This window comes from Asterias amurensis, chromosome 5 (genome assembly GCF_032118995.1).
Source record: "Asterias amurensis chromosome 5, ASM3211899v1".
Classification (NCBI taxonomy): Eukaryota; Metazoa; Echinodermata; class Asteroidea; order Forcipulatida; family Asteriidae; genus Asterias; species Asterias amurensis.
The window spans coordinates 15,365,778-15,381,121 of NC_092652.1; the positions used below are offsets into that span (position 1 = coordinate 15,365,778).

The following is a 15,344-nucleotide window of genomic DNA, read 5'->3' on the forward strand; positions in this document are numbered from 1 at the left end:
AAGCAAGGTACACAAGGGGGCTTTGCAGTCTATGACACACCAAGAGTTCTACCAATGTATTAGGTCACTTATTAAGGGTTTCTGTCAACCCAAGCAGTCCCAAGAGTCACCCACTTCATGATAGGAAAACCCAATAATAGTTATTCAGAAGCAAAGAAAAGTTATTCATTTTTTCGGTATTAACCCTTTTGCCTTTGATGCTCCCAGTCACCATTTAATCCCCCTGTTCCCTTAGAAGGAAACGAGATATCAAAAGATGGGGAAAGGTTAGCTGGATGGTAGAATGGAAAATGCACAACCAGGATGTGACACACATACCTATCTATTGAAATAACTGAACAGATTTTTCTTTTTCAGGGTGCAAAAGTTTAGCTTTAAAAGGCCCAGGTGAATACATTTTATTTGGGATTGAACTGGAGTGCGTTTTGATGACGACCCCAACTAAAGCCCAACCGAGTGCACAAATCGGTTACCGGTTGGTCTGAACAGCATCAGCACCGCCCTCAACCGAACACGCGAAAACGCTCAACCAATGACCAATGTTTCTGGCTGGGGTCGCCAACTGGACAGTTACAGAAAGGACTTCAGAACTATAAGGATTAGTTGATGTTATTTATAGTGACACTGATCTTCCGCAGCTCACTTTAACATTTGTCATAATGATAAGTAATAATTGATTTCCCCAGTCAAGTTGACTTCATGAGAGGTCACTAATCTAGTTAACACCACCTGACTTGGGGGAAATGAAACATACAAAATCTTTGGAGTCATTTAGGTCTCACGCACTGACCCACATAAAGATAAATTACAGCACAGCAAACACAAGACACACGTTTAGAAATGGGGATTTGATATGTACATAACGAAGATGACACCAATTGCAGTTGTGGCACATAACCCCCAGTCTATCAAAGTCTCATCCTCTGTGGCTAGGTTCAAATTCTCTTATAAAGAGTTCCCTATTTCCAAGTATGTATTATAGTTTCTATACCTTTTTCTCCTTTAAGGTTTTGCAAACTTTGTCATTGTCATTTTTCTGTCATTGTCGTTTTCAAATTGTGCTTGTGACATAGTGGTTTGACTGTTAACCTTATAGTAAGTGTTTTCTTGTTATGCTTAGCTCATGCAGCTCAGTGAAATTGGGCACTGGTGGTTGAGTCATCAGGGTGTGGGTTCAAATCCTGGTCCTGAACTTGAGCAAGACACTTAAAGACACTGGACAATTTTGGTAATTGTCAAAGACCAGTCTTTTTACTTGCTGTATCTCAACATATGCATAAAATAACAAACCTGTGAAAATTTAAGCTCAATTGGTCGTTGAAGTTGCGAGATAATAATGAAAGAAAAAACACCATTGTCACACAAAGGTGTGTGCTTTCAGATGCTTGATTTCGGGACCTCAAAATCTAATTCTGAGGTCTCAAAATGAAATTCAAATATTTTAGTGGAAAATACTTCTTTCTCAAAAACTATACGTTACTTCAGAGGGAGCCATTTTTCACAATGTTTTATACTATCAACAGCTCCCCATTGCTTGTAACCAAGTAAGTTTTTATGGTAACAATTATTTTGAGTAATTACCAATAGTGTCCATGCCTTTAACCATAATTGCTTATCATCACCCAGGTGTAAATGGGTATCTGTGAGGGCAGAGATGGTTCTGGTGACTGATTTCGCTACTGATTTTGAACCACAGGCTGTATACTCACAGGGAGCTGAGATGGGTTAAGAAATTAAATAACCCAGTGACCAGGAGTAATAATGTGCGAGTGCAACGACTGTCACAGAGTGACAATTTTGAGTGTTGTAAAAGAAGCCACCATTATTCTTAATTCAAACAAAATTAGCTGAGTAACCATAAATTTTATGCTCATCATTAATGGGACAACTCATCTGTGAAACCAACCTATAAAAGTTGGGGACCCTCTTCACATACAAGGGTATTGGAAACACAATCAAAATAAATCAAAATTATCAGAATTATCTCATAGAATTTAAACCTTGTTCTGAGATTTTTGTTTATTTGCCCTGTAATATTAATCGACTGATGAGGATTGTCTCCGTCTGACGCTAATCTTACACACGGAGGAAAATCACAATATGAGCAGAGTCTGTACGGGCAGAGTCTGTACGGTAAGAGTCTGTACGTGCTTGTGTAGTAAAGGCCCTCTAGTGTATATACCTTAAGAGACAATCGCCTGGACCCATGCAGCAACTCCGCCCGCAGCAAACTAGAAATCCATATACTTTTACAGCTGAAGATGTATCTGGGTATTGCAAAAATTATGTCTTGTTTCATATTGAAAAAAAATATCAGAAATACAATTCTTCGCACCAGGAATAATTTTTTGAATGAATTGGTTATTATTTCCAATTCAAGAATGTAAGAATGATATAACTTTGAATTGCAATAGGGCTGTTATTGATAATAAGTTAAATCAAGATGGCCTTTTGTGATTATTGATAATAAGTTAAATCAAGATGGCCTTTTGTGATTAGGCAATCTTGGTACTTCGCATTTTGGGAAATCTGCTTAAGAAAGCTGAGCCCAAATTTTCAAAGAGTTGCTTAAAGGCAGTGGATACTATTGGTTATTACTCAAAATAATTATTAGCGTAAAACCTTTCTTGGTGACGAGTAATGGGGAGAGGTTGATGGTATAAAACATTGTGAGAAATGGCTCCCTCTGAAGTGCCATAGTTTTCGAGAAAGAAGTAACTTTCCACAAATTTGATTTCGAGACCTCAAGTTTAGAACCTGAGGTCTCGACACCTGAGGTGTGACAAGGGTATTTTTTCTTTCATTATTATCTCGCAAGTTCGATGACCAATTGAGCTCAAATTTTCACAAGTTTGTTATTTTATGCGTATGTTGAGATACACCAACTGTGAAGGCTAGTCTTTGACAATTACCAATAGCGTCCACTGCCTTTAAGATAAAAAAGTAACCAAGCATAAACAAATTATGCTTAACCATGTCGCTTTTACCACTACCTTAGATGACAGGGCCAAATTTCTTTATGTTTAAGCATAACACAAGGACCTCGGTCAATTGTTAAAAGGAAACACAATTGTGCACTTGAAGGGGTCCCAATCTTGCAAAAATGCACCATCAGAAGTGCACAGTCCATTTCATTGATAGTATAGGTTAGTTTATGACTAATTATTCCTAAAAACAAAACAGTTTCAAATAGTTTGCTCTTCTTTAAAATGTAAAAAATGTAGACTGTCCATTAAACTTGAACTCCCCTCGCTGGAAAACAAGACACTGAAAGGCATCAACTGCCAATCCTATCCTGGTAAAATAAACTATAAAAAAAATCATAATCCACAAGGGAAACTGACTGGGTAGACTTCACATGAATAACACAACAATAAAAATATTAACAATCGAATAATGCGAAACACAACTTTATTTTGTAGAGGCCCTTGGCTGGTTTTGATCACTTGATACACACATTTGTAACATTCTGTCATGGATTTGGCTGACATTCCAACTGGCGCCAGCCAGCTCTCTCTTAATTCCCTCACGTGTGTGGTAGTATCGCCCCAAGAAGAATAAGGTGCACCTTGGCTGTATACAAAAACCAAACCTAAACATCAGAAATACTTCTTGTTTCCTATTTAGCGTTTTTATAGAAATGATCTTACCACACTCTGTTGACTAACGGGAAAAGATCGGTGACTGGATAATTACGAGACTTAGTCATGCCTTCTTTGAAAAATAGATGTATGACATACTATCAGTATAAATGCTACTTGTTGAAACCCATAGATATCACTTTCAATACCTATAGAGTGTAATACCTTTCAAGATAAACATTCTCTTGTATTCGTTAGGACATCACATAATGCACCAGGAGGGTGCATCTAATGTCTTCAAATAATGATGAAATGTTTTCAAGCACTTATTGCATTGTTAAACAGCTTTTAATGGAAAGCTGCAAGGCTGTTTTTCTTGGAAAATCCAATAAAAACCTTTCAACAATATCAACTTTCTACACGGAGGTACTGCAATTTGCCAGAAAAAATACATCTACTAACAAAGACTCCCATGTGACACATCTCCCACAAGTGTGACAACTCAGCTTGCAGCCTAACCCCTCTAAATTCCATTTCACCTTCTCAAACTGGTTGTCTCCCACCTCCACACATAGTGACACACAGGGATCACCTGTAGGGTCAAACAAGGCTCAATTTAAGAGCTGCTGATTGCCTCAACAGGGGGAGACTGGCGCCAGCCGGGCTGAACCCAAGACCTAAGGAGTGTAGGTATCACTGAAACTATCACAACACTGGCCAGAGGGAGATGGAGAGTCTAGGTCTGGACAGGCGAAGCTACAAAACTCTCTCTGCTTCTCAAACCTAACCAAAACAAACCAGGATAGTTTGGATGGTTTTATGTGCACTTATTGGAGATTAGCAGGCTAATGGGTAAACACCCCAGCAACTCCACTCAAATAATGGACTGCTCAAAAAGGTTACGCGGGACGGTCTAAAAGAAGCCTTCAGTCTTCAGAATTTGCAAGAGTTTTGAACAAAACAAGAGATGACATTCTGAAACTGAAAGAGTTTTGGTGTGATTTATACACAAACTTAAGAGTGTTACTCGCTTTGAATTTGGTTTATTTGAACTAGAAACACAGCTCAAGGAAAGTTAATATTAAGAGTAGGGTCATCATTAAGTTTGCCAACGTAATAAATTATGATTTATTAGCATGATTTTCAAGAAAAATACAATTTTAAAGTCACATGTGACAATGTCAATTCAATAAAGTGCCTACTTCTTGAGCAAAAACTGTCGCTGGTTTTCACTAAGAAGGTTGAATCCATCCATGTTTAGCGAGGTGACACAGGATACCAACTGCATTACTGACCGCAGTATTCACAAATGGACACCATGAAAATTCAAATCTCTAAAGATCCCCTTCAGGCGATCTTTGTGGAGTCAAGTTTTCCAATGGTGGTACTTCATTAAACAAAGTATTTGAACAGAGAGCTCACTACCAATACCGTCGTTATTACAAGAAGGCTTTCAGATAAAACTACACAACTTTTGAGAGTCAGTACCAAAGTATGATTCACCTTTCTAAAAGAAATCTAGCTTAAATAAAAATGACAATTTGTTGACAGATAATTACCAAGTTTGTGTAATTCTGAGAGAGAGAAAAAAAGAAAGAAAATAAAGCAATCTGTATTTACTAAAAACAGGCAATCAAATTTAATTATGAGAATAGAACTTGAAATAAATCATAAAGAGGGATTCAAGCATTTGACTACGCCCACCCTTCAGATGCAGACCTCGATTATGAATAATCACCAAACACAGGATTCTGTAGCAGACAAAAATAGCTCAAACGGATTTGGATGTAAACATTGACATAAAACACTGACAGACAGTACTGCAAACTAGTTTAGATTGAGTAGTTTTCCAATTTAGCATTTATTGTGACTTTGGGTTCCAAAACCTATACATCATGGAAAGGTGTTTCAAAACAAACTTCTTGTTACTGTTGCCACCACTTTCATATTTTGAACAAAATAATGTTTCCCTTTTCCCCAAGTAGTCAAGGTGCCAGAGTGCACCTCAATCCAGGTGCAACTCAGAAACCCCTTCGTGTCACAACTTACTCTGGCCCATTCCAGGAATTCCATTCATTCCATTGGACTGTAAAAGTTTTAGACTCTTCCATTAAAGTCTTTGGGGGAATTATTGCAACCTTGTTAAAAAAAAAACCTGAGGGGAAAGATGCCACATGGCCACACATACATCTACCATTAATAATCAGTGGCTTTCCTGAAGGGAAATGAAAGAAATATGCTACTTGAGACATTAAATGATATGGAAATGTTTTCAATGATACGAAAATGTATCATGGTCACAAAATGACTCACCTCTCCAGATTCAATGATGTGTCCTTTGTGGGTGTATGGTAATGAGTATTAATCCACTATTTTGAAACAGTAGTATCAAATATAAGAGTCAAATTTGTTTTGAGCAAAACAAGTTATTCTGTTTCACAGTGCTCATAAATCAATTAATGATAATCCTCATATTTTTTTATTTTTTAGGGGGGGGGGGAATATTTCAAGGATGCCTGAATAAGAGTCTCATTGACTGAAAGGTTGAATCCTGTAGGCGTAGAGATGGATGGAGATCAACCAGGACTACTAGGGATGAACCCTTAAGCTTCCTTGATAAGAATTCTGGGTTGTTTTAACAATGCAGCCTTTTACTTATGGTGGGTTTTATCCCATAGAAGTCTATACAGGTAATCCAAAACAGAACATCCAAAACAGAACATGACAATAAACAAAGCAACTTTGTTAAGTTCGTTGCATAATAAATTGACCAAAAGGATTTGAACTTATGATTTGATAAACAACAGAGTTTGATATGGTGTGATAGACTGCTCAAAACCCATGCTTCAAAAGTGTCTTGGTAAAGTCTCTTTTCATTAAATGAGTGTTTCATTTCAAACTTGACTACACAAATGGCTTATTTGCTGATTACCACGGCCTGTGTGCATTACATCAACAATTATTTGGTGATCTATTTGTGCTTAATCATCCATAAAGCTGTATGCTTAGCAGCATTATAAAACTCAACTGGACCCTCAAGAGATAGGAGAGAGTTGTTAGCATAAACACTGACTGAAATCTTATCTTCTTTATGTTGCTAACATTTACTACTGCAACAAACCTTTTACTTCCAGCAAAACCAGATATAAGTAATGTTGAAGCTTAGCATGTCTTCAGTTTACTCTGCTCGTCTCCTGAACAAGAGCAGAGTATACAGTTCGAAAATTCCAGACAAACCTGCTTATTTCAGAGCCAACACTCCCTCGTAAGAGAATTATTACATGGTTGTATCCGCAAGTTTACTACTATTTATTCTTTATTCTTAAAGGCAGTGGACCCTATGCTAACAATTATTCAAAATAGTTGTTAGCATAAAAAAATAAATTGGTAACAGCAATGGAGAGCTGTTGATACATTGTGAGAAATGGCTCCCTCTGAAGTAATGTAATATTTGAGACAGAAGTTTTTTTCCACAAATTTGATTTTGAGACCTCAGAATTAGATTGTGAGGTCCCGAAATCAAACACCTGGAAGCACACAACTTTGTGTGACAAGGGTGTTTTTCTTCCATTATTATCTCTTAATTTCGACGACAATTGAGTTCAAATGTTCACAGGTTTGTTACTTTGTACATATGTTGAGATACACCACTGAAGTGGAGAAGACTGGTCTTCGACAATAACCAATAGTGTCCAGTGCCTTTAAAACAAACTATACTAATTTACATTTGCACCCACTCGAGACATCTCTGCCGTGATGCTTGTTGTTTACCAATTGTGCATGCTTTTCAATCAAGCGTTACTCATTCACTTACCAATGTAACTGAACAATCTAGAAGCCTCAACAATTTCGCTGTACATTATTTACATATTTCATGCATGGAAAGTTAATCATAACAACGTGTTATTTTCATCATACAAATCTTTTTCCATCACTTCCTTCCTTTGGACACTGTTTTGCAATTTCACTAATGAAACTGTGTATTGATTAGTCCCAAACAACCCCCCTGGAGTTTCTCCAGATCATTACAACCAAGGTAGAGAAATCCATGATAGAAGAGAGCACATTTTTCCCCCACTCTTCGAATTTTCTCAAGACAAGAAAGATGAGTTACAGGTGAGGTTAGATCATTCTGTCAGCACTGGCTGGCATAGTCTCAGCAAGTGAGCATTTTGGTGGGTCTCTGAGGCGCTTCACAGCTCTCTGCACGGGTGACCCCAGAGTGATCAGCCGGCCAGGTTTTCTGGCACCACAAGCAGACAGGCCGGCGCCAGGTGCAGACTACACAGGGAGAGATTGGTTATAAATGTTACCCCTGGTTTGACACCAGATGTTGGATCTGGAAGTGCTAAGAGGATGATGATGATCATGATGATGATGATGAGAAAGAGGCTGTATCATTAAAGGTGGTATTGAGTGAATTGGGAATACAGCCCCAGACAACAACATGCTGAGGAATAGGGAGTAGTGTCATGTCTGGAAACGTATGACACATCATTGCTCTCAAGTAGGCCTTCACCAGGAAAAAGGTTTCTTGATTTCCAGAGGTTTTTGACAAAGAGAAGTCAAACTGATCATGGATCCTGACAGCTGATTCTGTACATCTCACACTAAATCTACATCCTGAACTAAATTGAGAACACAGTGATAGTAACAATCTTGATCTAAATACTCAAAGCAGTTGAAATATCGGTCAACAGTTCAAAAAACTAATTCATAAATACCTCAGACAGTTTTGCTATTCCTATTGGTGGAGAGCACATCCAAGGGTGTGTATAAACCTTTGTTTATACACAGTAAAAAGTGTTGAAAAATGGGCGTGACACGCAAACTTGCACATGTGCTTATAGGACAGTTTCTTCATTCCTATTGGTCGAGAGCAATGGGCGGGACAGTTGTGCCACATCACGCGATATGCGCGACGCGTACAGCATTCCCTTTTAAGGAGTTGTTTACCCGAGGGCGGCGGAGGGCCTTACCATTTCATAGCCGGAGAGGTGTTGTGTTGAAAGAAATCATTGAACAATTATAATGTTTGCATTTATTTTACTTTCTGACCAAAAGTGTTGATGTTTTTTGACCGAAAAGGTACTTATGAATGGGAATCAAAGTGTGTTGAATCAGTTTTCAACTGGTGGTGTAAACCCGCCGAGGCCTGGTTCTTGATAATTTACCTCAACTTTGTCTCGGCAAAATTATCAAGGACCAGGCCTTGTTGGGTTTAAACCACTAGTTGAAAACCTCTTCACCACACATTGATTCCCTTATTTATTGAGAAGACAAGTAGGAAATAATCAAATGTTCTACCACCCCAAGGGAATGACAACTAATGATAAACCCCTTGCTCTAGGGATAAACCATGGCAATACAATATGCCTAAACTAGTGGTAGGTGTTTTTAGGGTGTGGTGGCATTTGGTTCACCCAGAGTGATTGATTCACATACAGGCAGGTTTTGAATAAATGAATAATCGATTAGCTTTAGGAGTTGGTAAAAATGATATCCATAAGAGGTTTAAAAGAAAGGGGACCTGGTAGTTTAATTTCATAGAGCTAAGCACAACATAGTTATGCTTACTAAAATAAGGCTACCAGCTAAAATAGCATGTCACATAAACATTTATATGTGACTGATACCCTTTTTTTGCTAAGCAGAATATTGTTAAGAATCATTCTGTGCTTAAGGAGCTAAGTGAAATTGGGCACAGGTATCTGGCTATGATGGAAGGGTACTTGTGGGGATGCGGGTTCAGGTCCTACTCCAGGAAATACACAAACCTCCCAAAAATTTGTGATTCACAACAGAAGTTCAAAAATTACCCGCTTTGCATATAAAAAGTAAAAGTTGTCCTCTCCACAACCAGCAAAAATCCATCATTTAATAATCAATATTTCATTTGAAATACCTATTCTTCTGCCACAAAGCATACTTGAAGCACTCTAGTCATCGTCATCTTTAAATGAAACAAGAAGGAAAGCCTTATGGCATGTGAGCTGCAGGTAAAAGTACCGCCTTGGTCATCATCCAAACCAGCAAGCGATACCATATGGACGTACTGTGAATGCTTTTTGGTCATGGATGGCTTCCTTATCAATGGACACACCATGGATATCACCACAGAGAATAGAGAAAGAATTAGGTGTTCCTTTCCAATACTCAATGATAATACCAAATGTCACCTGTTATGCACACCCATTCATTTTATGGCAGTAATCTATACCTGGTTTCTGTGTGTGTTATATTTCCCTCTCTATGAATCAGACTAGAAACATTTGTTGTAACATTCTGCAATATTAAAGACCTACCTCATTTACCCTATGCATTGTTTAATTTGTTGACAATGACACAACTTCTGTATTAAATTATGCATATTATTTACAAGGGTACTTTTTCTTGGGTGAATTATGTCAGCTCAATGGACAAGTCATGTGTATACCCCTCTTGCTATTGCATCATACAACCGTAAATTACAGTTTTAGTTTGATCAGTTTCTGTTGAAACATAGACAGTAAAATCAAATATTTATCATTTCTGACAGATCTGAAAAGAACAAGAACATTTCATGAAGCCATGATGTTTACATGCAAAGTACACCTTTGTTTTTGGAGCCGTTTGGTTGTTATGATCCTATATAAAGGTAGATGTATACAATTAAACTGACATGTGAAAAACTGATTTCAAAAGGTGGTCACATTTTTGAGACATCGCCAAAAAAACGGACCAAATATGTCCATGCAGGAAGAATAATCCCTAATTGGAATACGCAATCTGAGAACAAACACTGATGAGTAATGCCTCTCAGATTCAAATTTTGGGGCATAAAAACTGACATCTTTTTACTTAACCACATTGTTTCTCAAAATACTTTATACTTTAAAAAAAACTGCTTTAGGCTTCTAAGCAAAAGTTGCTATTGCCGTTAATTGTAAGAGTGATTATCAAACGTATACATTCCCTTTAATATTTCAGCAAACTTCATGAGTTGCACAACAATCTAGCAATGAGGTGTTAAACGGATGGGAATTTCCATCAAGGTGTTGTGATGTTGATTGTGAAGTAATCACCGTGAACAAAATAAGCATGGGTCTTTCAATGTTGCCAATGCCTTTACCGGCTGACAACTCTGATCAGAGAAAACGTGACATTTTGTATCATACACCTGTGTTGAAGACCTTCACCGAAACCATAAACTTGCACACACAAATAAAACAGATGTTGGAAACTGATATTTGTTGTATTGCAAAACAAGAAATGGTGGATTACGAGAAAGTGTATCTGGTGTTAAACTTAAGGTGTGCCAAGCACAGCATGCCATTGATGAACAAATCGCAAACGAGGTGAGAGTTTTTGAAAGCCCTGGGCCACAAAACTTTGAAAATAACTAAGGATAAGAGTGTATAGCCATAGAGTGGTCCTTTCTCTATGGTATAGCATACTGATTTCTTGAAAGGAAACTGGAGGTGGGTAATGGCAAATGAAGACGAGTGTTTTTTAAAGCCATGGGAAACAAAACTGGGAAAACAACAGATGAGACTGTAAAACGTACTGATTTCTAAAAAAGGAAGCCAAATATTACTGCAATTTATAAAGGATGCTCATCACTCGTCTACAATTGTTTGCTTCGAAAAGATGTTCTCAAAGCTCAATGTGTGTTCTAAGAACAGTTGGATTTTAGTGGATTTTAAGTCAATTCATATGAAGCTGATGAAGAATTTGTCAGAATCTTAGTCTGATTTACCCCCTCTAGATGTATTACTGGTGTATGGTTTTTTTTTAAAGATCTTTTATTCTAACAAGTTTTGAAATTGATTTTGTTTTAATGATTTACCTAGCCTACCTGGGAGATATTCACATTCAGTCAAGAGATCATGTATTTTTTATAATCTTCATAAGTCAAATGATATTGTTTCTTAACAATATATTTTGTCACACTTTTTGGTTTTGGTTTGACCTTGTACCATTGCCAAGCACTGATGTACACTTAGTAAAACCATATATACTTGTTTCTTATTCGATGCAAATATTAAGCCTTCATAAATACCCTAGACAGTTTCGCTTCTTCTATTGGTGGAGAGCGCGTCATATGGGGGTGTTTAAACGGTTGATAATGACCAGCTGGAGCTGTTTATAACAGGCTGGCTTCCACGTGTCGGGCGCGCAAGATTATCACACGTAATCCAAGTGCACGCGCAGAATCTAACCACGCGCATCAAACAGATTCTTAACGTTTTTGAAAAAAATATTTCACACCTCAAATTTTCAATTGTTAAAGTGTCTATAATGGTTTTTTTTAACCTTTTTAAACATAAGGGCATTTATGAATGGGAATAAAAGAGTAGTGACAGGTTCTTAACGTCTGTTGCTGTGTGATAAAGGCCCTCGCCATTGGCTCGGGCTTTTATAACACGGCAACGACCCTGCCAATTTTAAACGGCCGTTTAAGAACTTGTCGCTACACTTTTATTCCCTTATTTCGAAACCCCCTCGAAAATGCATAAGGCATTTTCAAAACCTTTGTATGCATTTGTAATAATTCCTTGGAAGTGAGTCTAGATAAAATACTCCAATAATTGAATCACTCAACAACAATTCTAAGGGGGCTTTAAAACGATCAATATAATAGATACCAGCATGTTTAGAAAACAACTTGTTTACTATTCATAGAAATTGCATACTAGGTACTAATTTGGCATTAAAATGGTTGTAAGACCATGGTAAGACATGGTCTCTGTGCGTACCACTACCCCCCCCCCCCCCACCCGCTCCCCCCCCCCCCCCCAGGTCATGTCACAGGAGTCAAGAAACCATTTCCAGGCAATCATAAAGAAGAAAAGCGATTCAAATTTGAACGTTCACATATTTTTCTCGGGATCGTAAGGCATTGTTTGAAAAATTAATCATATGCTACATAAGTGGTTCTGTACTGAAGCATGCACTAAAATTGGGTGCCTCGTGTGGTTCTCTCTCTATGGTGTGACAAAGCCCTTGGACATCAAGTATTCCTGTATCCCTACTAGCCAACATCATCATGATCAACAATATTTCATCCATGTATTTCTCAATGCTTCAACCATCTTCAACTCACTGGTGAAGATGTTAAAATGACATCATAGAGCAAAGACTCGGGGCAAGCATCACACACAGGGTCCATACATAGCTCCTTCAAGCATGAAGGAAGGCCCTCCATGCTTCAAGGTATACTACCGGACCTCCAAGCCTTTGTCCAGACTATTGTTTTGCTTTGTAACTGACTTCCCCATCTCCCAATTATCCCAGGTAGATACACTTTCAATCAATTACCTCTACTCCTCCTGACCACAGCTGTATCCTCTATGACTGACAGCCAGCACGGTGTACCTCTAGATTGGCCGCTGGTGTGCAGTGGTGCCACCTAGTCTAGACACCATAACTCAACACATTTCACAGCTGGGGCTGGGACTGCACAGTGCGGACGTGATCAAACAGGGAGGAATCTGTCTCAAAGAGAGAACAAAATAAAAATAAAATGCAAAAAAATAAATAAATAATGAAAAAACCTGGTTGATCTGAGGGATTTTAGAATGAGTCTGTATGAGATGGATGCAGAAGTGCATGGACTCTGAGAGTTGCAGAGACTGAGCCCCACCAAGATCTTAATTACTATTTGCTGATATCGATGATGTCACGGCTATTACATCAAGATGACTTCCTCCCACGTGAAGGTGAGTCTTGTAGCTTTCTCAAGATGATGATAAGGATGGTGTGTACACCTGTTCTCCTTGCAGTATGTTTTGGTAGAGCACTGACCCTCAAGCAAAACTCTTGGTTATGTTCCGGCAGCGTAGAAAAGCTTCAGCTTGACTAATGTCAGAATATCAATCTATTGTGAATTCATTTCTGGAAGGGGAAGGGACGGTTCAGGTAGAAAAAACAATCAAGAAAATGGAAACATTAATTTCATTGCTCTTTTTGAAATGAAAGTATATATGAACATGGAGCATTGCTACCTCCATGGTATGAAGTGCTTTAGTTGAAAATGTTCAGTTGAGCTTCATGTTTGGTCAAATGTTCCAAACCCTTACCCGACTCACTGTGAACAAAATTGTTCAAGACATTTCAACAACATCCCCTCATATCTCAATGTTATGACAATCTTACATTTTTGTGCTTAAAATTCTACAATTTGTCAAGCTATAATAAATCATTGTATCTGCATGCATCGCACAAACTTTATTCAAAACAGAACTCTTCTAAACAAAGTTTTGTGTCTCAACGTTTTCAGAAGGGATATGCTAAACACAATAACCCCTTACTCCATTATGCTTTCACAATAAACATAAAACTAGTGAAATCAAATTTCACAAAATCACATTTATCCTTGACTCTCAATATTGGCCCCAAAACAAACAAACAAACAAACAAACAAACAAACAAACTAGGAAACCCTTTTTCTTTTTTGAATCATCACCCGTATCACCAACTTCAATCTAAGTTCTTTTTCACCAAAACACCAAAAACCTGATAATTTGGTTCCTAAAACAACTGATGATAAATAAGTTAAAAATGACAACCTTCTAATTCCTGTAGTTACAAAAATCATTCTGAACTCTATTGATCACCAAAGTTACACTCTTTCTGTACCAGTCACTTCCTCTGTAAAGTTTCTGATCAAAATAAAGAAGGTGCTAAAAGCCTAGTCCAGGATACTGAATTAGTACAAAGCAATAAGGAATTCCTACACTGGTAGTCACTGTTCACTTGAGGTGTTAGTTTTATGGATAATTTGACTGGACCACCATAAATTACCACCTCCAAAACCACAACAAGACCAGGGGCTGGATGTGATTGTTGACTGGCAGATCATTCACAGAGCCTTGGGGACAAACAGTATTTGGTGAACTTGGGAAATCACCAGGGATGTTTAGATGACTGTACCACTGTGGCATTCATGGATACTTGTTACTATTATAGTTTTTATACTCCTGTAGTTTTACAGAAGCTTTGTCAAATAAAGTTTAGCTGTTGCATACAAGGACAACCATTCGTCATTACTATCATTGAGAAACAAAAGTACTATGCTACTTTTGTTTGAGGCAGTGGACACTATTGGTAATTACTTAAAATACTTGTTAGGTAAGCATAAAAAACTTACTTAGCAGAAGCACTGGAGAGCTATTGATAGTATAAAACGGCTCCTCCCTGATAAACGGCTCCCTCTGAAGTAAAATAGTTTTTGAGAAAGATAATTTCTCACTAAAAATTATTAACAGACTTCAGGCCTGAAGCCTTTTAATATGCATCTGAAAGCACACAAATTTGTCTGTCATTATTCTCTTGCAACTTCAATGACCAATTAAGTCAATCTTCGATGACCAGCAGATTTCTTATGTTATGCATGTATGTTGGGATACACCAAGCGAGAATACTAGTCTGTGACAAGAATTACTAAAAATGTCAGTGCCTTTAACCAAAAAGTAAACCCCAGCTTAAAAAAAACATCTAGCACAATTCTGTTTCTCCTTCCTTCCTCCATATACTGTTTTCAACACCAAGTTTAAAACGTGACCGATCTGTATTCCAATAATATAGTAACCATCCTCTGGCCAGACACAAGAAACATTTATGAAGCCTGGCTAAGCTATAAAGACCTCATTTATATAAACATAACCTGAAACTGTCTTCAGCAGAGTCAAGTCCATTTCCGCACATGTCTCTTTAGCATAGTTGTATGACAGAGCTCCAAAGTATAGCCTTTTTATTTTAAACGTGGAGATAATTTATACC

General features: G+C 37.8%; 1 long non-coding RNA gene across 1 annotated transcript in view; it reads right to left on the minus strand.

The window, feature by feature from the left end:
* Positions 1–15,344, minus strand: part of LOC139937465 (uncharacterized) — a 97,057-nt gene that overhangs the window by 23,123 nt on the left and 58,590 nt on the right. Inside the window, exon 8 of the long non-coding RNA XR_011786063.1 lies at positions 12,882–13,054. This is a non-coding gene — a long non-coding RNA (uncharacterized lncRNA). The remainder of the gene's footprint in view (positions 1–12,881; positions 13,055–15,344) is intronic.